Consider the following 22,797-nt stretch of genomic DNA (forward strand, 5'->3'; position numbering starts at 1 on the left):
TGTTACTTCCTCAAAAACACAATCAAGTTTGTGAGACATGAAAGGGAAGGCTGATAGCTTTGGGAATGCTGGATGACTAAAGAAATTGAGGGTTTGGTTAAGAAAAAGAAGGAAGCATATGTCAGGTATAGACAGGATAGATCGAGTGAATCCTTAGAAGAGTATAAAGGAAGTAGGAGTATACTTAAGAGGGAAATCAGGAGGGCAAAAAGGGGACATGAGATAGCGTTGGCAAATAGAATTAAGGAGAATCCAAAGGGTTTTTACAAATATATTAAGGACAAAAGGCTAACTATGGAAAGAATAGGGCACCTCAAAGATCAGCAAGGCAGCCTTTGTGTGGAGCCACAGAAAATGGGGGAGATACTAAATGAATATTTTGCATCGGTATTTACTGTGGAAAAGGATATGGAAGATATAGGCTGTAGGGAAATAGATGATAACATCTTGCACAATGTCCAGATTACAGAGGAGGAAGTGCTGGCTGTCTTGAAATGGTTAAAGGTGGATAAATCCCCAGGACCTGATCAGGTGTACCCTTGAACTCTGTGGAATGCAGGAGAAGTGATTGCTTAGCCTCTTGCTGAGATATTTGTATCATCGATAGTCACAGGTGAGGTGCCAGAAGACTGGAGGTTGGCAAACGTGATGCCGCTGTTTAAGACGGGCAGTAAAGACAAGCCAGGGAACTATAGACTGGTGAGCCCGACCTCGGTTCCTGGTGAAGGGCTTTTGCCCGAAACGTCGATTTCGCTGCTCCTTGAATGCTGCCTGAACTGCTGTGCTCTTCCAACACCACTAATCCAGAATCTGGTTTCCAGCATCCGCAGTCATTGTTTTTACCCTGTTTTGACCTTAGTGGTTGGCATGTTATTGGAGGGGATCCTGAGGGACAGGACGTACGTGTATTTGGAAAGGCAAGGACTGATTCGGGATAGTCAACATGGCTTTGTGCATGGGAAATCATGTCTCACAAATATGATTGAGTTTTTTGAAGAAGTAACAAAGATGATTGATGAGGGCAGAGCTGTAGATGTGATCTATATGGACTTCAGTAAGGCGTTCGACAAGGTTCCCCATGGGAGACTGATTAGCAAGGTTATATCTCATGGAATACAGGGAGAACTAGCCATTTGGATACAGAACTGGCTCAAAGGTAGAAGACAGAGGGTGGTGGTGGAGGGTTGTTTATCAGACTGGAGGCCTGTGACCAGTGGAGTGCCACAAGGATCGGTGCTGGGTCCTCTACCTTTTGTCATTTTCATAAATGATTTGGATGTGAGCATAAGAGGTACAGTTAGTAAGTTTGCAGATGACACCAAAATTGGAGGTGTTGTGGACAGCGAAGAGGGTTATGTCAGATTACAACAGGATCTTGACCAGATGGGCCAATGGGCCGAGAAGTGGCAGATGGAGTTTAATTCAGATAAATGTGAGGTGCTGCATTTTGTGAAAGCAAATCCTAGCAGGAATTATACAGTTAATGTTAAGGTCCTAGGGAGTGTTGTTGAACAAAGAGACCTTGGAGTGCAGGATCATAGCTCCTTGAAAGTAGAGTCACAGGTGGATAGGATAGTGAAGAAGGCGTTTGGTATGCTTTCATTTATTGGTCAGAGTATTGAGTGCAGGAGTTGGGAGGTCATGTTATGGCTGTACAGGACATTGGTTAGGCCACTGTTAGAATATTGCATGCAATTCTGGTTTCCTTCCTATCAGAAAGGTGTTGTGAAACTTGAAAGGGTTCAGAAAAGATTTACAAGGATGTTGCCAGGTTTGGAGGATTTGAGCTATCGGGCGAGGCTGAACAGGCTGGGGCTGTTTTCCCTGGAGCATCGGAGGCTGACGGGTGACCTTATAGAGGTTTATAAAATTGTGAGGGGCATGGGTAGGATAAATAGACAAAGTCTTTTCCCTGGGGTTGGGGAGTCCAGAACTAGAGGGCATAGGTTTAGGGTCAGAGCAGAAAGATAGAAAAGAGACCTAAGGGCAACTTTTTCATGCAGAGGGTGGTACATGTATGGAATGAGCTGCCAGAGGAAGTGGTGGAGGCTGGTACAATTGCAACATTTAAGCGGCATTTGGATGGGTATATGAATAGGAAGGGTTTGGAGGGATATGGGCCAGGTGCTGGCAGGTGGGACTAGATTGAGGTGGGATATCTGTTTGGCGAAGATAGGTTGGACTGAAGGGTCTGTTTCCATGTTGTACATCTCTATGAGTCTATGATTATCACTAATCAGTCCTTACCTTTCCAAATACATGTATATCCTGTACCTCAGGATTCCCTCCAACAACTTGCCCACCACCAACGTCAGGCTCACTGGTCTATAGTTCCCTGGCTTGTCCTTACCACCTTTCTTAAACAGTGGCACCACGTTAGCCAACCTCCAGAATTCCGGCACCTCACCTGTGACTATCAATGATACAAATATCTCAGTAAGAGGCCCAGCAATCACTTCTCCAGCTTCCCACAGAGTTCTAGAGTACACCTGATCAGGTCCTGGGGATTTATCCACCTTCATGCATTTCAAGACATCCAGCATTTCCTCCTCTGTAATATGGACATTTTTCAAGATGTCATCATCTGTTTCCCTACCTTCTATATCCTCCATGTTCTTTTCCACAGTAAATTACCATCCTCTATGTACAAAACCTGCCTCTTACATCCCATTTAAACGTTCACCTTTTACCTTACATATTTTGCCTAGTAATTGGCATTTCTACCCTGGGAAAAAGGCTCTGACTTTCCATTCTATCCATGCCTCTCATAATTTTGGAAGCTTCTATCAGGTTACCACTCATCCTGCAATGTTCAAATTCTCCTTATATCTAATACCCTCCAAACCAGGCAACCTCCTGGTAAACTGTTCCTGTACCCTCTCCAAAGCCTCCATATCCTTCTGGCAACCACAACTGTGTATAATATTCCAAATGTATCCTAACTAAGGTTCTATACAACTGCAACATAACTTGCCAATTTTTAATATTCTATGCTCTGACCAATGAAGGCAAATATGCTATCTGCCTTCTTGCCTGCCTTATCTCCTTGTGTTGCCACTTTTAGGGAACTGTAGGACTGTACACTTAGATACCTCTGTATGCTAAAGCTACTAAGAGTTCTGCCATTTACAGTATACTTCCCTCCTGCATTAGATCTCCCAATATGCGACACTTTGCAATTATCCAGATTAAACTCCATCAGTCATTAGTGAGTTTTGAGAAGATTTGTAGCTCAGGTTGAGGTTCTCGATGTAAGTTTGCTCACTGAGCTGGGAGGTTCATTTTCAGACGTTACGTCACCATAATAGGTAACATCATCAATGAGCCTCCAGTGAAGCACTAGTGGTATGGCCTGCTTTTAAGTTTCCTTGGATTGGTGATGTCATTTCCTGTGATGAAGTCATTTCCTGTTCTTTTTCTCAGGGGGTGGTAAATGGGATCCAAGTCAATGTGTTTGTTGATAGAGTTCCAGTTGGAGTGCCATGCTTCTAGGAATTTTCACACATGTCTCTGTTTGGTTTGTCCTAGGTTGGATGTATTGGCCCAGTCAAAGTGGTGTCTCTCTTCATCTGTATGTAAAGATACTAGTGAGAGTGGGTCATGTCTTTTTGCAGCTAGTTGATGTTCATGTATCTTGATGGCTAGTTTTCTGCCTGTTTGTCCGATGTAGTGTTTGTTACAGTCCTTGCACAGTATTTTGTAAATGACATTAGTTTTCCTTGTTGTCTGTATAAGGTCTTCCAAGTTCATTTGCTGCTGTTTTAGTGAGTTGGTGAGTTTGTGGGCTACCATGATGCCAAGAGGTCTGAGTAGTCTGGCAGTCATTTCTGGGAGAGTATCTAGGGCTTCTGGATGCATTTTGTCTGCTTGTTTGGGTTTGTTGCTGAGAAATCAGCAGACTGTGTTCATTGGGTACCCATTCTTTTTGAATACACTGTATAGGTGATTTTCCTCTGCTCTTCATAGTTCCTCTATGCTGCAATGTGTGGTGACTCATTGAAATAGTGTTCTAATGCAGCTCCTTTGTGGGTGAATTCTTAGAAGCATGGCACTCCAACCAGAACTCTATCAACAAACACATTGACTTGGATCCCATTTACCACCCTCTGAGAAAAACAACAGGAAATGACATCTCCAAAGGAAATGACATCACCGACCCAAGGGAACTTAAATGCATGAATAAAATGCAGATCATACCACCAGTGCTTCACCAACAACTCACTGATGATGTTACCTACTATGGTGACAAAACATCTGAAAATGAGCCTTCCAGCTTAGCGAGCAAACTTACATTCATCTGCCATTTCTCTGCTCAAGTCTCTAGCCTATCTATATGCTGCTGTATCACCTGCCAGTCCTCTTCACTATCTGGATCTCCCCCAACCTTTGTGTCATCTGAAAAAATATTAATCAGGCCACCTACATTATTGATAGAGTACATTTATGAGATGTTTGTTCTGTATTGTTTCTCTTGCAGAGAGGTTTTGCCGTACTGGTGGTGGAATGTCTGTTTCAGAAGCAATGGGTAAATATTTTTGGGCTCCCTAAGTGTTTTTTTTCAAATTAGACAAAAGAAAAATGCGTGGATTGAGTCAGACTCACACACACACAAGGTTTTAGTTTTGCTTTCAGTTGGGCTTTGGGGTTGCTATTGAACCTGATAGATACAGCTCTCTCTCTGCTGCAGCAAAATACTTGAGCTCTTTCTCTGCTGCTAGATTGTTTCTTTCAGTGTTCTTTTCTCCTGGACTGGAAAGGAGATAGCACATGAGGAAATCTGTTTTGCTGAATATGATTCCTGAAGAAGGGCTAATGCCCGAAAAGTCAATTCTCCTGCTCTTCGGATGCTGCCTGGCCTGCTGTGATTTTCCAGCACAACATTTTTCAACTCTGAATATGCCTTTGCCAAGGGTATGTTTATGGGATGCTACTGTATTGGAACAGTTGATGATTAGTAGGTGAATAATATAATATTTTGTTAAATATTTCACTAGAGTTAAAATTATGCCAATCCATTTTTTTGTATTTTAATTATAAGAATAAAGTGTATTTTGCTTAAAGCCCAGTGGTAGGACCAATTGAATAACGTCTGGAATATGGCATCTTACACTTGCCTTTAAATAAAATAAAAACTTAGGGTCTAGGCTATCTCCTTGATATATTTTGAGGGGGTGGGGAGGGGGAGTGTTTGGTCTGGTCAATAACACTACATTCTCCTCCCAATCATTTATGTATAGTACAAAGGATAGGGTCTCAACACTGTTCACTGTAAAATACCAGTGTTTACAGATCTCCAAGCTGTAATTCACCCTTCCACCATTATTTTCTGTCTTCTGTGACTAAGTCAGTCCTTTATCCATCTTACCAGCTCACCGCGGTTCTCATGTGACTTCACATTTTGTATCAGCCTGCCATGAGGGACCTTGTCAAAGGCCTCGTTAAATTCCACATGGACAATATCTACCACCTTGCCCTCATAGATCAAGTTGTCACTTCCTAAAAAAATCTCATTCACATTTGTGAGACAATACCTCCTCTTCACAAAGCCATGTTGCCTAATGCTAATAAGTCCAACTTCTTTCCAAATATGAGTAAATCCTATCCCTAAGAATCTTCTCCAGTAATTTCTGTGCCATAAATATATGTCTCACCAGCCTGTAATTTCCCAGACCATCCCTCTTCCCCTTCTTAAGCAAAGGAGCAATGTTGGCTATTCTTCAGAGAACGCAAAGACCCCTCAGATCTTGGGCACTTGTCTATCTTAATGCTTTTCAAAATATCTTTTTTTAATATTGACATGTCCTAGAATATCAACATACCTCTCCTGAGACTCACCACCCACCATGTCCTTCTCCTTTGTGCGTATTGCTACAAAGTAATTGTTAAGGATCTCGCTCCCTTCATCCAGCTCCACACACAAATTCCTTCTTTGTCCTTGGGTGGACTTACCCTTTCCCTCGTGACCCTCTTCTCCTTATATATGTATATATTTATATAAAATGCCTTTGGATTTTTCTTAATCCTGTTTGCCTCAGACATTTCAAGGCCCCTTTTAGCCCTCTTAATTTCTTGTTCAAGTGCTTTCTTGCTTTCTTTATAGTCTTCGAGCTCTGTCTGTCTTCAGTTTCCTAAACCTCACATCTGTCTCCTTTTTCTTTTTGTCTAAGCTTTCAATTTTTCTTGTCATCCAAGATTCCTGAATTTTGTCATCCTTATCCTTCACTTTCATAGGAACAGGTTGGCTTTTAAAAGATTCCCACATGCTGGATGTGGGTTTACCCTCAAACAGCTGCTGTCAATCTACATTCCCCTGTTACCACCTATTATTGTGGTGGTTAGACTTCCCCAAATTTAATACCCAAGGGCTACTCTTGTCCTTATCCATAAATAATTTAAAGCTTACAGAATTATGGTCACTGTTCCTGAATGTTCCTTAAATTTTGATCACCTGGCCAGCTCATTCCCCAAAACCAGGTCTACTGTGCCCCTTCCTTAGTTGGACTATTTACATATTGCTTCAAAAAATTGTCCTGAACTCACCATCAAATTCACCTCCATCCAAGCCCCTGGCACTAAGCAACTCCCTGTCACTATAGGGAAAGTTAAAAATCAGCCATCACAAAAACCCTGTTGTTTTTACATTTTTCCATAATTTGTCCACATATCTGTTCCTCCATCTCCCACTGGCTGTTGGGAGGCCCGCACTACAACCTCTTCAAAATGACTGCACCCTTCTTATTGCTGAGCTCTACCCATATAACTTCCCTGGATGACACCTCTAAGGTGTCCTCCCTCTGTACAGCTGTGATATTCTCCCTCATCAGTAATGTAACTAACCCTTCTCTTTTGCATCCCTCTCTATCTCATTTGAAACACTTAAATTTCAGACTATGAGTCTTGCCGTATTCACTGACCTCTCCCTACCTGTTCTTCCTCTTAGTCTTATTGGCCTTAGTCTCGGACTCTTCCTTGCTGACCTACAGCTCTGCCCACACTAGTTTAAACCTTTCCAAGTGGCACTAGCAAACCTTCATGCCAGGATATTGGTGTTCCTTCAGTTCAGGTGCAACATGTTCTTCCTGTACAGGTTCCGCTTGCTCTGGAAGATATGCCAATGATCCACATATCTGAAGCCTTTTTTCCTACACCAGCTCTTGAGCCATGTATTTAACTACTGTCATCCTATTTGTTGCCTCACTGGCAAGTGGCATTGGAAGTAATTTTGAGATTACAACTCTATAGTCTTGCTTTTCACCTCCTGTCTAACTTCCTGAATTCCCTTTTTAGGATCTTGTCTCTCTTCCTGTTTTTGTTGTCAATACCATTATGGACCACAATCTCTGGCTGCTCACCCTTCCCTTTTGAAATATCCTGTGCCTGCTCCCTGTTGTACAACAGTACCAATCATCATGTCACCAAACTGGCTGCTGCTGCTTTCCTTGAGAGGCCATTGTCCTCCAATGGTATCCAAAACAGTTTTGCTGCCTGAGAGTAAAGATTGGCCACAGGGGACTCCTGCACTGCCTGCGCACACTATTCATCTTCCTGTGGTCACCCAATTCTTCTCTGTCTATGTAGCCCTTACTGGTGATGTGACCTGCTCACTAAACGTACTATCCACGACATTCTCAGCCTCATGGATTATCCATAGTGAGTCCATCTGCAGCTCCAGGTGCTCCATGTGGCAAATCAGCAGCTGCAGCTGAACTCACTTCCTGCATATGGAGTCAGCATAGACACTGGAAGTGTTGCTGATTTCCCACATATTGCAGGAGGAGGAACATTTCACAGGCCAGAGTTCTCCTGCCTCTATGAACCTTATCAACTATAAACAGGCACGCCTAGACTTCCCTAGCAGACTACAACAAAATGTAAGTATTTTTATTTTCAGAAATGTATTTTATTCATAAAAATATATTTAGGTATATATCATTCCTAAAGCAGTTAAATTCTGTACTGTCAGATATGAGGAAACAAACAAACAATGGAGTTTGACTCTATCTAGCAAACAAACCAAAGGCACCTCTTACTTGTACAAGACTATACTTTCACACATTTGAGACATTGGAAGGGTCTGATAACTGAACGGACGCCTAGTTAACTTTGGCAGAAAGACTTTCAACAGTGGTTTTTCCCCACTGCACCTATGCAGAAGCTGTCCCAAGCATTAGTGTGTCCCTCAGCATGTAGTCCTAGAGCTTGGAATGTCAACTACAAAAAGTAAATATTTTATCGTTCTCCAGGCCCTGCTCACTCAGTCTGCAAACCTGAGCCCCCTCTGTAATATGAATGAGTGTGTGAGTGTTGAGTTGGCATTAAGGACAAGAGTGACCATTGCGAATGTGTGGGAGGTCATGGGTTAGGAAAACTTGGAATGGATGTGATATTAGGGCTAGAAAGCCTAATATTTCACAAAATGATTGAAACAGTCCCAGAAAATCATGGGGCATTTGGCATCACCTGTGGCAACCTCCCATCTGCATTTGAGAGTTGGGAGTAACAGAGAGGATAGCCCCCACTTGCAACCCTTGGAAAAAGAAATAGGGCCATTTAGGTTATGTTTTACCAAGGTGAGTGGACCAGGCTGGGAAATTTCCCAATGTGATCCGCCAGCCTCCATTATGAAAATTCAGCTCAATGCTCCAACTTCAGAGTTTCACCATGATGTCATAGAGTCATAGAGATGTACAGCACAGAAACAGACCCTTCGGTCCAACCCATCCATGCCGACCAGATATCCCAACACAATCTAGTCCCACCTGCTAGCCCCCAGCCCATATCCATCCAAACCCTTCCTATTCATATACCCATCCAGGTGCCTGTTAAATATTGCAATTTTACCAGCCTCTACCACTTCCTTTGGCAGCTCATTCTATACACGTATCACCCTCTGTGTGAGAAAGTTGCCCCTTTTATATCTTTCCCCTCTCACCCTCTAGTTCTGGACTCCCCGCCCCAGGGAAGACGCTTTGTCTATTTAGCCTATCCATGCCCCTCATGATTTTATGAACCTCCATAAGGTCACCCCTTAGCTTCCGACGCTCCAGAGAAAACAGCCCCAGCCTACTCAACTCTCCCTATAGCTCAAATCCTCCAACCCTGGCAACATCCTTGTAAATCTTGTCTGAACCCTTTCATGTTTCACAACATCTTTCCGATAGGAAGGAGACCAGAGTTGCATTAAATATTCCAACAGTGGCCTAACCAATGTCCTGTACAGCTACAACATGACCTCCCAACTCCTGTACTCAATACTCTGACCAATAAAGGAAAGCATAACAAACGCCTTCTTCACTATCCTATCTACCTGCGACTCCACTTTCAAGGAGCTATGAACCTGCACTCCAAGGTCTCTTTGTTCAGCAACACTCCCTAGGACCTTACCATTAAGTGTATAAGTCCTGCTAAGATTTGTGATTTACTCTGCCATTCAATATGATCATGGCTAATCTGACTTTAATCTCAATGCGACATTCTTGCGTATCCCCAATTCCTTTGGAAATCAAGAAGCTATATTCCTCTCGCTTAAAATTATTTAAAGATTCTGCATCCATTTTATTTTCAGAAAGGGAGCTCCAAAGACTCACAATCCTAAGAGAGAAAAACCTTTGTGTCAAGGTGCCACACAGGACGCTGCTAAATAAAATAAGGACCCATGGTATTAGGGGCGGGATACTGTTCTGATTGTAGTTCACTAAAACCACAAACAGAACACAAGGTAGAACACAAGAACAGGGAATACTTTATGCATTTTCTCAGCTCCACAGTCAGTCCTAGACTGTCTCTCCCAGCTCACCTGACCATTCTCTTGGAGCAGCAACACCACACAATTACTGAGATAACACATATTGTTATGGATAGAGGATTGGCTGACTGGCAGAAGGCAGAGAATGGGGATAAAGGGGTCTTTTTCAGGATGGCAGCTAGTGACTCATGGAGTTCTGCTGGGGTCAGCATTGGGACTACAATTATTCACATTCACAATTATTAACAATCTGGATGAAGGAACTGAGGGCAGTGTTGCTAAGTTTGCAGATGACACAAAGTAAATGCAGGGAGAGGTAGTGTTAGGGAAGTGGGGAGGCTGCAGCAGGACTTGGACAGGCTAGCGGACTGGGCAAAGAAGTGGCAGATGGAATAGAATGTGAGAAAGTGTGAGGTTGTACATTTTGGTAGAAAAATTAGACTATTTTTCTAAACAAGAAAGGCTTTGGAAATATGAAGCGCAAAGCAACTTGGGAATCTTGATTCAGGATTCTCTTCAGATTAACATGCAGATTCAGTTGGCAGTTAGGAAGGCAAATACAATGTTGACATTCATGTCATGACATCTAGCATACAAGAGCAAAGATGTACGGCTGAGGCTGTATAAGGCTCTGGTCAGACTGCATTTGAATATTGTGAGGAGATTTGGGCCCTGTATTCTAAGGAAAAGAGTGCTGACATCGGAGGGGGTCCCGAGGAGGTTTCCAAGAATGATCCTGGGGATGAAGGTCTTGTCATGTGAGGAGTGAATGAGAACCCTGGGTGTGTACTCAATGGAGTTTAGAGGGATAACGGGAGATCTGATTGAAATTTACAGGATACTGAGAGGCCTGAATGGAGTGGACCTGGAGGAGATGTTTCCATTTGGAGGACAGACAAGGACCCAAGGGCACATGCTCATGGTGAAGAGACAACCCTTCAGAATAGAGGTGAGGAGGAATTTCTTCAGCCAGAGGGTAGTGACTCTGTGGAACTCAATGTGCAAAGGGCTGTGGAGGCCAAGCCATTGAGTAGCTTTAAGACAGAGACAGATAGATTCTTGAATAGTAAGGGGATCAATAGTTATGGGGAGAAGACAGGAGAATGTGGTTGAGAAACATATCAGCCAGGATCAAATGGCGGAGCAGACTTGATGGGCCTAATTGAATAATTTTACTCCTGCATCTTATAGTCTTAGGGTGGACCAATTAACAACCAGAGTGTATAAATTTAATACAAAAGGCAAAAGAAGCAATGACGACGTGAAGAGAAGATTTTGTGCAGTATGTGGTTGGGATTCAGGATGCACTGGCTGACAAGCTGGTACAACCAAAGCTTTCTTAAGGGCAATTGGATCATTACCTGAAAAGGAAAGAAATATCAGCCAATGGGAAATGGTGGTGAAGAAGCACCAGGTGAATTGCTTCCTTGGAGGGGCAGCAGTAGCAAAGTTGTGCCATACCTGCCAGTGGTTTGTAATGTAATTGAAACTGCAAGGTCTTTCCATTCGCCGTCCTTCTTGTTCCTGACCCAGTTGCTGCAATTGACAAGTTAAGTGCTGTTTCCCACTCACTCTCAATTTGAGGCTGGGCAGGAGTAGTTCCTGGATGGGGATAGGGATGAGGATGGGGATTCAGCAGGCCACCCAGCTCAGACATTGTGCAGGAAAGAGATCAACTCTTCAAGGACCCCTTTTCCACAATGGGTACACCTCAGTATGTGTTGCTCATGCAAACTCCCTCCCTCTATCTATCCATCAAGACTCCTAGGTTTCTTCCCTCCTACATGGCCCTCAGCCCCTCTCCAGCATGGGAATTCGACACTTTGCCTGCCCTGCATTCTAAGACTGCCTGTAGGCCCAGTGCTGTCAGCTGCTGTCAATGTGCTCCTGGGGCAACAGTGGTGCCAGTCAATCACAATGGCTGCTGAATCTTTGAAGAGCAAGTTCTGTCTGAATGAGGAGCAAAGTTCAATCTGCAGCTAATTCATCCTCCTCTGAGAATTGAATGTCTATGGAGCTTCTGAATTGGTGATGATGTGTTCGTTGCCGACACATTAGGAAATGTTGCCATCCCATAGATCCTTTCCAAAGGACTTGGCCAAAAGTAGAGAGAGACATACATGGTGATATTAAATAAGGCAGAAAGTAAATCATGTTGATTACAGCAGAAAGCTGCAAAGAGAGTTTGATAGATTAAGTGACTCGACAAAACTCTGGAAAATAGGATACGTTGTGGAAAAATGTGAGACTATCCACTTTGGATCCAAGATTCACATTGTGAGATGCTAAGAACTGAAAAGGACCTGAACGATTGAGGATTGAAATCATTCAAATAGTGAATAGGTGCAAAATATTATTCAAGAGGCTATTACATTTTTAATTCTCTTGGTAGTGGAAATCTAGACTTTATTCTCACCAACAAGAAGCTGTCGATGCTTGAGGTGAACTGAAAAGATTGTTTCCATTTGTGGGAGAGTCTAAGACCACAGTAAGGGGTTGCCCATTGTTAAGAAACAGAGCAAAAGCCCTCACAATATATGAAGAGGGTAGCCTAGATCCCAACTGTTTCTTATTTCTAAAGGCATGTGTTAGGTATTATGTTCTGGATGCAATTTGGTTGATCAAACTACTAGGTTTTAAGCAAAACGCACTTTATTCTTACACTATAGTTAATACATAAACAAAAGAAAGAAGAATTCTATTCTACTCTATTGAACTCTATTAGAAAACCTAAAGGAGAATAGCAAATTATTTAAATAGTAAACAACAACTCTTCCAATATATAACATCCCATAAATGGCACGAGGGCACAGTGATTAACACTGTTACCTCACAGCGCCAGAGATCCGGGTTCAATCTCTGCCTCGGGCAACTGTCTGTGTGGAGTTTGCACATTCTCCCCGTGTCTGCGTGGGTTTCCTCAGGGTGTTCTGGTTTCCTCCCACAGTCCAAAGATGTGCACGTTAGGTTAATTGGCCATGCTAAATTGCCCATAGTGTCAGGTGAAGAGGTAAATGTAGGGGAATGGGTCTTGGTGGGTTGCTCTTCGGAGGGTCGGTGTGGACTTGTTGGGCCAAAGGGCCTGTTTCCACATTGTAAGTAATCTAATCTAATCTAAACACACTCTTGGCGAAGGCAAATTCAGTAAATTAGATTGTCTCACATGCAATGCTTTTCCAGTTCAGGAGGACAAAAACATCAAGAGAAAACACAGAGGGAGAGAATGAACTGAGTGTTTTGCTGTCGCAGAGAGAGATGTATATCAGCTTCCAAACCCCCGCAGCTACTGAAAGTTAAACTAAAATCCTGATTCTGTGGGCGCTTGACCCCACCTGTTCAGGTTGCTTCTACTAGAAGCAGAGAGTCATAGAGATATACAGCACAGAAATAAACTCTTCGGTCCAACTTGTCCATGCTGACCAGATATCCGAAACACATTTAGTCCCATTTGCTAGCATTTGGCCCATATCCCTCTAAACTTTTCCTATTCATATACCCAGATACTTTTGAATGTTGCAATTGTACCAGCCTCCACCACTTCCTCTGGCAGCTTATTCCATACACGTACTACCCTCTGAGTGAAAAGGTCCCATTTAGGTCCCTTTAAATCTTTCCCCTCTCACCTTAAATCAATGTCCTCTAGTTTTAGACTCCCCCACTCCTGGGAAAAGATCTTGTTCCAACTTTAAAAAACCCCAAGGCTTCACAAACTGTTTACTTTATTGGCTTGGAACAGACTGCTCAGTACCTCTGCTTCAACCCCTCTTCAGAAAAAAAAAGAACAAAATATGCTTCTTAAAGCCATATTATTGTCACATCATTTAAGACAGAGGCGAGGAGGATTTCTTCTCTCACCGGACAGTGAATCTGTGGAGTTCTTTGTTGAGGTTGGATTGTTAAGTATATTCAAGGCTGAGAGAGACAGATTTTGAATCAGTGAGGGAATCAAGGGTTTCAGGGAAAAGACAGGAAAGTGAAGTTGAGAATTATCATTATCAGCTACGATCTGATTGAATGGTGGAATCGAGTTGATGGGCAGAATGGCCCATTTCTGCAACTATGTTGTAAGGTCTAATTGGCAATCTTATAGCAGCAACTTTCTGTTGTTTGATTTTCGTTGCAGCTCTCCATATTCCCATATTGAGCTCCTGTAATTTAAACATGTGCAGAGGAGTTTAGACTGTGTTTCTGTTTAGTCCAGCTGTTGTTGCTTGACCCCTTTTCACCAATATTGCCTGTACATGTTTTCATGGAGACTTGCTCAACTGTCATTATTTTGTTTAGGTCACTGAGGAAGTGTCAGAAAGCTTGATATTAATGAAGGAAATACTTTATGGCACAAGTGGGAAGGATGCTCAGACAGAGGTTGTGGCAGTTAGTCCAGGAGCTTTATAACTCTGACCTTCTCAGCACTCTGATAGCTGGTCTCCCTATGATCGACTTTGAGGTACATTAAATCAGAATTAGTTAAGTAATTTTATGCCATATCGTTAATTAAATCACAGTTTGTTTTATAAATGTATGTTGGTCTTTTCACTTATTACATTTCAATGTGTGAGTAAAACACTAACATTTTGATCTGGGGACAGTATAAATCCAAGGCTTGACATTTTCAGGATTCTAGTCTGGAAGAAATGTAAGTTCCTCAAAGGGGAGGATGGAATGGACAGGGGCAGGTGTGTGTGCTAGGCAAAGGTGGAATCCCAGCTTCTCTATCCACCTGTCTGAGTGGATTTCTTGCTGGTCATGTGGTTTTGAAGATGATGAAATATTTAAATCTGAGTTGCTTGCTTTTAGGAGGGATTTTGATTTCAGAGAAAGTATGTTATATTTCTCTTTCCACAAATGAATTTTGAAGATTTATTTTCTGATATGTTGACTGGTGTAGACTCAGTGAGATGAATGTCTCTTTTTTTTGCCACAGTGGTACCAGAACTTCTTTTACCCATAAGCCTTTGGAATTCCTAAATTTCCTTTTGCTCTCACTTTAGGGCAAGAAGGATGTATCGGAGATCTTCAACAATATTCTTTGTAGGCAGATTGGCACACAGACACCAACAGTAGAGTATGTATTCTCCCATATGCAGATTCTCTTCATGTTGCTAAAGGGGTAAGAACAACTACATTCAGAAATTTGTTGTTTGAACATTTAAGGGACACAAACAGGTTTCAATTTTATTCAAGAGCAATTTTTTTTTTCTCTGAAGAAACTCATCATGTGGAATCTTAAAGAGGCCTAATCAATGTAAGCTATGGTGGGAATGTGGCAGAATTATGTGAGAAATACAGTGAGATCAATGTTGGAATAAATCACTTCACCTTTTAAGTTTGAGGCCAGATTTTCACGAGAGAGATATGAGTTACCTACTAAAGGAGAATATTATTTATTAACATGCAGGGAGTGATGCGTATGTGGAATGGGCTGCCACAAAAAGTGGTTGAGGCAGGTACAATGGCAATATTTAAAAAACATTTGGATAGGTACAAGGATGGGAAGGGTTTAGAGGGATATTGACCAAATATGGGCAATTGGAACTAGCTGAGTGGGCAGCATGGACCAGTTTGGGCCAAAGGGCCTATTTCCATGCTGTGTTACTCTATGACTCTATAACTTATTAACTGCAGATCTCACCTCATTCATATGCAGCTTTCTATTCTGTCATCTGCCGTGAACAAAGTAGATCCTGAGAATTCCCAATGTGGAAGTTAGAGCAGGTACCTTGCTGCTGGCTGTGAAAAGCCTTCATGTTGTTCACCAAGTAAAAACATCTCAGAGCATGATCCATGGGCACCAGCCAAATACCCACCTTACCCATAGACATAGGCATATGGTAACTGCCAATGCCTCTGGCTCTTCATGGCTCTTCTCTGATCAACCTGAAGGATGCTTAGGAAGTACTGCAGGGTGCACTGGCAATTTGCATTAAGTTGCTACTGAAGGACACTTTGTACACATGGATAGGTGCCCAGCTCAAGGATAAGACTGGGCTGCATCTCAGGCTGATCAACCTCAAAGCTGGGTGCTCACCCAAAGTCCTGAAGAAGAGCAATAAAAGACTTGAGACATCAACTTCCTCATTTCTCTCTGCACAGATACTGCCAGATCTGCTGAGTTTCTCCAGCATTTTCTGTGTTTGTTCCAGATTTCCAGCATTCACAGTATTTTGCTTTTGTCTCCATTTTTTCTTGCCATACCTTGGTGTGCCATTTCGTGCAGTCACACAAATAGGCAGCTTGCCTTGCAAGTCAGCAGCCCTCTTCCTATTGTCAATCTCACACCTGCAACATGTGCCAGCAGTTTACGGTGATAATACACTGCACATGCAGCAAGCAGGCAGCCAGGTCTCAAACAGTCCCTATCGAAACCCCCAGCAGTCAGGGGTCCTAGCACAGTAAGTCAAGAACAGCCTCCCGTACGAGCCCAGGGATTGGCCATGATCAGGCTTCCAGGCAGGGTGTTCCCAATCAGTGTGTCTGTGCCTCTGCAGTCTGGGAAGTTGATCTTAATAAGTCTGGAGTGGAAGTCTTGGGGATAGCATTAATGTGGACATAGAACTGTACAACAAAGGTCAGGGCTCTACTGCTTTGGGGCTGTCCAGTTAGGTCACTCAAAAGGAGTGGGCCATGGTCAGAGAAACTAAAGGAAAGAAAGTTTGGGGTATAAGGGGAGCCACTGCCAGGAGAAAGACACTTGGGAATCTGCTTGTGGGGATTGAGTTCTACAGACTTGGGGAAGGGTGGATAACAATTGTGACGGTAGCAACAGTATTTGTAAAGGGGGAGATTACAGGACAATATTAGATGGGAACAGCATAACGTGGGAGGGGAGTAGTCATCCACAGTCAAGAACATCAGACCTTCAAGGGATGGACAGTGAATGATCACATTTGACATTGTCACCTCATTACTTTTGGATACAGAACCCAGGGAAAGAGTGGGGATGCTTGATCAAGAGGGTAAAGTTACCAGCCAAACTCGTTGTCCTATGTAAGCCTTATTCATCTTGCATTCACTAGCTGCAGCAGTCTCTCAGCACAGTCATCAATCCATGGTATATTCTACATGGCCAGCAGCACTGTGGATATAAAACTGGCTGAAAGATGGGAAACAGAGAGTAATGGTCAATGGATGTTTTTTGAGTTGGATGAAGGTTTGTGGTGAAGTTCCCCAAGAGTCAGTATTGGGACCCTTATTTTTCTTGATAAATATATTAATGATCTTGATGTTGGTGTGCAGGGGACACTTTCCAAGTTTGTAAATTATACTAAACTTTGAAGAACTGTGAGGAGGGCAATGTGGAACTCTGTAAGGACATTGTCAAATTAATGGAGTGGATGGATAGGAGGTAAATGAAGTTCAATGCAGTGAAGTGAGAGGTGATGCATTTTGGTCAGAGGAACATTGAAAGGCAATATAAAATGAGGTACAATCTCAAGGTTGCAGGAGAAGGAGGACCCAGGTGTTTACGTGCAGAGATCATGAAGGTGGCAGGACAGGAATTAAGCATAGTGTTCTTGGCTTTATTAATTGGGGCTTAGAATATGAGAGCAAGGAGGTTGTGTTGAGCTTGTACAAGACACTTGTTCAACCATAGCTGGAACATTGAGTACAGTCCTGGATGTCACAAAATAGGAAAAATGTGAATGCATTGGAGAGAGATTGCAGAAAAGATTTACTAGAGTGGTTCCAGGAATAAGAAACTTGAGTGATGAGGACAGAGTGAGGAAGTAGAAACTGTTCTTTCATTGAAAGAATAACGTTCATTGAGAGAATAATGTTAAGAGGAGATTTCATCAATGTTTTCAAAACATTGATGAACAGAGTAGATATAGAGAAGCTATTCCCATTTAGAAAAGAATGAAGTAATAAGAAGGGATAGAAATAAAGTGATGAGCAAACAAACAAAGGTGATGTAAGAATTACCTTTTCAATCAGCAAGTGTATGGAATATACTGCCTGGAGAAGTGGAGGAGGCTGGTTCAATTAGGCATTCACGAGAATATTGGATGATGATTTGCACAGAAATGGTGAGTCAGGCTATGGGGGGAAAGGTAGGAAATTGACATGAGGGGATAGCAGGAATGATGCACTGAATGGCCTCCTTCTGTGCTATAGCAATTCTGTGATTCTGTGAAATGAAGCTAGGCATCACATTGGTACAGTTAAATTCAGGATGTACACTGACTCACACAAACAGATGTATTGTAAAACCAGGAACAATTATGAAGTCATGAGATTTTATACAAAGTGAAATATCACCAGTGCTATCCAAAGTGCCCTCAATTATTTTCGTTCTCACCCACTACATCTCAGTGTTCCCCAGGTTGTGCAGCTGAAGGAAGGAGCCCTCTCAGCACTAGAATCTGTTACATTGAAGTTGGATAAGCAACCCCCTGGGTGCTTGTGTCTGGACAGTCTAGAGACAAATTACTTAGAATTCCAAGGAGAAAGTGAGGATTGCAGATGCTGGAGATCAGAGTGAAAAAGTGTGGTGCTGGAAAAGCACAGTTGACCAGGCAGCATCCAAGGAGCAGGAGAGTTGATGTTTTGAGCATAAGCTCTTCATCAGGAAATTGGGGAAGGCCCAAGGGGGCTGAGAGATAAGTGGGGGCTGGGGGTGGGGGTGGGGGGAAGGTAGTTGGGAATGCGATAGGTAGATGAAGGTGGGGGTAATGGTGATAGGTCACAGTGGAGGATGGAGTGTATAGATGGGAAAGAAGATGGACAGGTAGGACAGTTTACAGGGCAGTACCAAGTTGGAGAGTTGGATCTGGGATAAGGTGAGGGGAGAGGAGATGAGGAAACTGGTGAAATCAACATTGATCCCGTGTGGTTGGAGGGTCCCAGGTGGAAGATGAGGTGTTCTTCCTCCAAGCAGAGGGAGGAGGAGAGCTTCTTCAAGGAAGGCATCCTTGCAAGAGGATTCGCAGTAGGTTAAGATCAACTAGGAGAAAGTGAGGACTGCAGATGCTGGAGATCAGAGTTGAAAAATGTTGTGCTGGAAAAACACAGCAGGCCAGGCAGCATCCGAGGAGCAGGAGAATCGACGTTTCGGGCATAAGCCCTTCTGCTCCTCGGATGCTGCCTGGCCTGCTGTGTTTTTCCAGCATGACATTTTTCAACTCTGGTACTCCAGCATCTGCAATCCTCACTTTCTCCTAGTTCTTCCTCCAAGCGTTTGGTGGCTAGAATCTGGCACTTGCATGTCCTTGGCAGAGGGGAGGGGGGAATTAAAGTGTTTGGCCACAGGGCAGTAGTGTTGTTTAGTGTGTGTGTCCCAGAGATATTCTCTGAAATGTTCTGCAAGTTGGCCTCCTGTCTCCCCAATGTACAGGAGACCACACCAGGAGCAACGGATATAGTAGATATTGTGTGTGGAGGTGCAGGAAAATCCATCCAAGGTCCCAAAGGATCATTCCACATCACACAGACACCTCCACACACGTTATCAACTGTGTCCACTGCACCTGATGTGGACACTGGGTAGACAGGATGCCAACTTGCAGCCTGACCGGCTGTGCTTTTCCAGCACCACATTTGTTGACTTGGAATTCCAAGGGTCAGAGGGAGCAGGCAGACTGGAGGTGAAGGACCAAGACAAGACTTCTGATGATTCATCTGGCTGGAGACCTCTTGGAGCCACCTTTTCTCCATGTGAAGAATGGGCATCCAGAGTGAGTGCCAGGTTCCTCAACTTCCACACGCCATGCTTTCAAGCATGTGACCAAAGGTTGGGACAATGAAGTGCCAGTATATGGGGGTATCCAGCAGACCCTGAGGTGGGTAGCAGTGCAGGAGGTGGTGTTGCCAATGCTTCTTAAGGGCCTTGGGATCTCTTCCTCAGAGATCAAATAAGTGGTATGGTGGAGAATATTCTGTTTCTCCACAGAGATCATGGACATTCCACTTCAAGGCTCAAGAGAGAGAATGTGTTGCAGCCAATAGTTTGAAGTGGTGTCCTGCCATGGTAGGATCCAGAGACTGGTTCTGTCAGGATTATATTCACTGGAGTTTAGAAGAATGAGGGAGATCTCAGAAACCTATAAAATTCCAACAAGACTGGACAGGGTAGTCAGGAAGGGTGTTCCCAAAGGCCAGGGAGTGCAGAACCAGGGGTTACAGTTTAAGGATTGGGGTAGCCCATTGAGGACTGAGATGAGGAGAAATTTCTTCACACAGAGTCAGAAGAGTCTGTGGGATTCTCTGCAACAGAACATGGTTTAGGTTGAAACATTGGATGTTTTCAATAAAGAGTTAGATATATTCCTTAGGACTAAATTGAACAAAGGTGATGGGGAAAAAAGTGAGAGCAGGGGACTGGGTTGGATGATCAGCCATGATCATATTGAATGGTAGGAGCAGGCTGGAAGGGTTGAGTGGCCTATTCATATTTTCTTTGTTTCAGTGTGAGCAATGAATGTAACTGGAGGGTTACTGTGAGAGTTGCAGTGAAATGAAAAATGGCATTTATTCGGTTGATGGGTCATGGGTCCGTAGCATCCCCACAGAAGTGATCGTGGTCTTCTCCTGTGAGGGATTTGCTTTGATTCTTTTCTCAAAGTGGGTGAGAAGCCAGATGTCAGGTCCCTCTCCATCTGACTTGGCTCTCTCTGCCTTTTTATGGGCTGTTTTCTCCAGGCATGAGTGAAAGACTGAGTAAGATAACAATGGTTGGCACAGCAATTTGTGCTGGTGCAGAGAGACAAAAAGTGTCCGGATGAGAAAGCAGGCAGCATTGAGGCCACACTGGGTCAGTGATGGTGGGAGATTGGAGGTGACTGAGAGTGAAAGAGAAAATGTGATTGTATCAGAGGCATACCATATGACTTGGAGTAAGGTGAGCGCAGCTGCAGAGAGAGTGAGTGTGACGTTGCAGAGAAAAATCAAGTGCAGCATTTACCCTGGTGGAGAAAATTAGGTCATTCACCTTTTTGTGGCACAGCTGACCATTCCTCGAGACTATGAGGACTGCATTGATCCACATAGTGACCTTGGACCAGATTACAATGGTCTAGTGGCATGGCTTCCTTTATCCTCTGGTCCTAAGGGCTTGTCAGTCTTTAAGTCAAATGGTTTTCTCAGAAGACAAAGAAACATGGAAAATAGGTGTACAAGAGTCCAATCAACCCTTCGAGCCTGCACCACCATTCAATGTGATCATGGCTGATTGTGCAATTTTAGTGTCCCATGACCACTTCCTCTCCATACCCCTTGATCCCTTTAGCTGCAAGGGCCACATCCAGCTCCCTCTCTGATGTGCCAATCCTGTATAAAAGAACTGGCCCTAACAGCTTTCTGTGGGACAGAATTCCGCAAGTTCACAACTCTGGTGAATTCAGGCTTACCCCTTATTCTTCAACTGTGACCCCTTTGTTGTACACCTCCCCAAACGTACGGATGCAAGATGGCACCGGATATGGTCGACTCCTTGCGAGCTCCTGCATGCAGATCTAAGTTTCCTATTTTCCACAATCATTCTACACTCTTTAAACTTAATAGCAAACTTTTAAAAATTACTAATAACTATGTTTTATCTAAACTCACAGGTTTGAAGCCACTGTTTACCGATTATTTCCTTATCTATGCTACTTAACTCTGTGATCTGCCTGTATTGCTCACAAGACAAAACTTTTCACTGTGCGTCTGCACATGTGACAATGAATTCAATTCAATTCAATTCCTCCCGAATGTAGTCGATCCAGTCCTTTTATATGTTTCTATAAGATTCCGCCTCATTCTACTAAATTCCAGTGAGTACAAGCCCAGTCGATCCAGCCTTTCCGCATGTGTCATTCCTGCCATCCCGGGAATCAGTCTGGTGATCATTCACTGGACTCCCTCAGGAGCAAGAATGTCCTTCCTCCGACTAGGAGACCAAAACTGCACAAGATGTTCCCTGGTAATGTAATTGTTTTAAGCTCCTCCTTATTAATTTTTGGTCATATTTTGCAGGTTCTTAAATTCTGATCAATCTTTTGAACTACTACGAAACTTTGCTTATTTGTATATAATTTGTTTCTTTCAGCTTAGAACATAGAAAAGCACAGCACAGGTTTAGTCCTAATGTGAAATATAACCTACGCACCCCTCAACTCACTGCTATCCATGTGCATGTCCAGTAGTCACTTAAATGTCCCCAATGACTCTGCTTCCACCATCACAGCTGGCCAAGCATTCCATGCATTCACAACTCTCTGCGTGAAGAACCTACCTCTGACCACTCCTCTACACTTACCTCCTAATGTCTTCAAACTATGACTACTTGTACCAGTCAATCCTGCTCTGGGGAAAAGTCTCTGACTATTAATTCTATCCATTCCACTCATTAGCTTGTATACCTCAATCAGGTCTCCTCTCTTCCTCTTTCTCTCCAGAGAGAAAAGTCCAAGCTTATTCAACCTTTCTTCATAAGACAAGCCCTCCAGTCCAGGCAGCATCATGGTAAACCTTCTTTGCACCCTCTACAAAGCCTCTGTATTTTTCCTATAGTAGGGCGACCAGAACTGGACACAATATTCCAAGTGTGGTCTCACCAGGGACTTGTAGAGCTGCAGCAAAACCTCACGGCTCTTACACTCAATCCCCCTGTTAATGAAAGCCAAAACACCATATGCTTTCTTAACAACCCTATGCACTTGGGTGGCAACTTTGAGGGATCTATGTACTTGCACACCCAGATCCTTCTGTTCCTCCACACTGCCAAGGATCCTGTCTTTAATCCTATATTCAGCATTCGGGTTCGACCTTCCAAAATGCATCACTTCGCATTTATCTAGGTTGAACTCCATCTGCCATTTCTCAGTCCAACTCTGCATCTTGTCTATGTTGTGCTGCAACCTGCAGTAGACCTCTATACTATCAACGCCTTTGTGCCATCTGCAAATTTACTAACCCACCCCTCAACCTCCTCATCCAAGTCATTTATAAAAACTACAAAGAGCAGAGGCCCAAGAACAGAGCCCCGTGGGACCCCACTCAACACTAACCTCCAGGCAGAATGCTTTCCATCGACAACCACTCTCTGCCTTCTGTCAGTCAGCCAATTCTGAATC

General features: G+C 43.3%; 1 pseudogene; it reads left to right on the top strand.

Moving 5' to 3' along the window:
* Positions 1–22,797, top strand: part of LOC140495680 (calcium-binding protein 39-like) — a 93,247-nt pseudogene that overhangs the window by 12,494 nt on the left and 57,956 nt on the right.

Source organism: Chiloscyllium punctatum, chromosome 25 (genome assembly GCF_047496795.1).
Source record: "Chiloscyllium punctatum isolate Juve2018m chromosome 25, sChiPun1.3, whole genome shotgun sequence".
In the NCBI taxonomy this organism is placed as follows: Eukaryota; Metazoa; Chordata; class Chondrichthyes; order Orectolobiformes; family Hemiscylliidae; genus Chiloscyllium; species Chiloscyllium punctatum.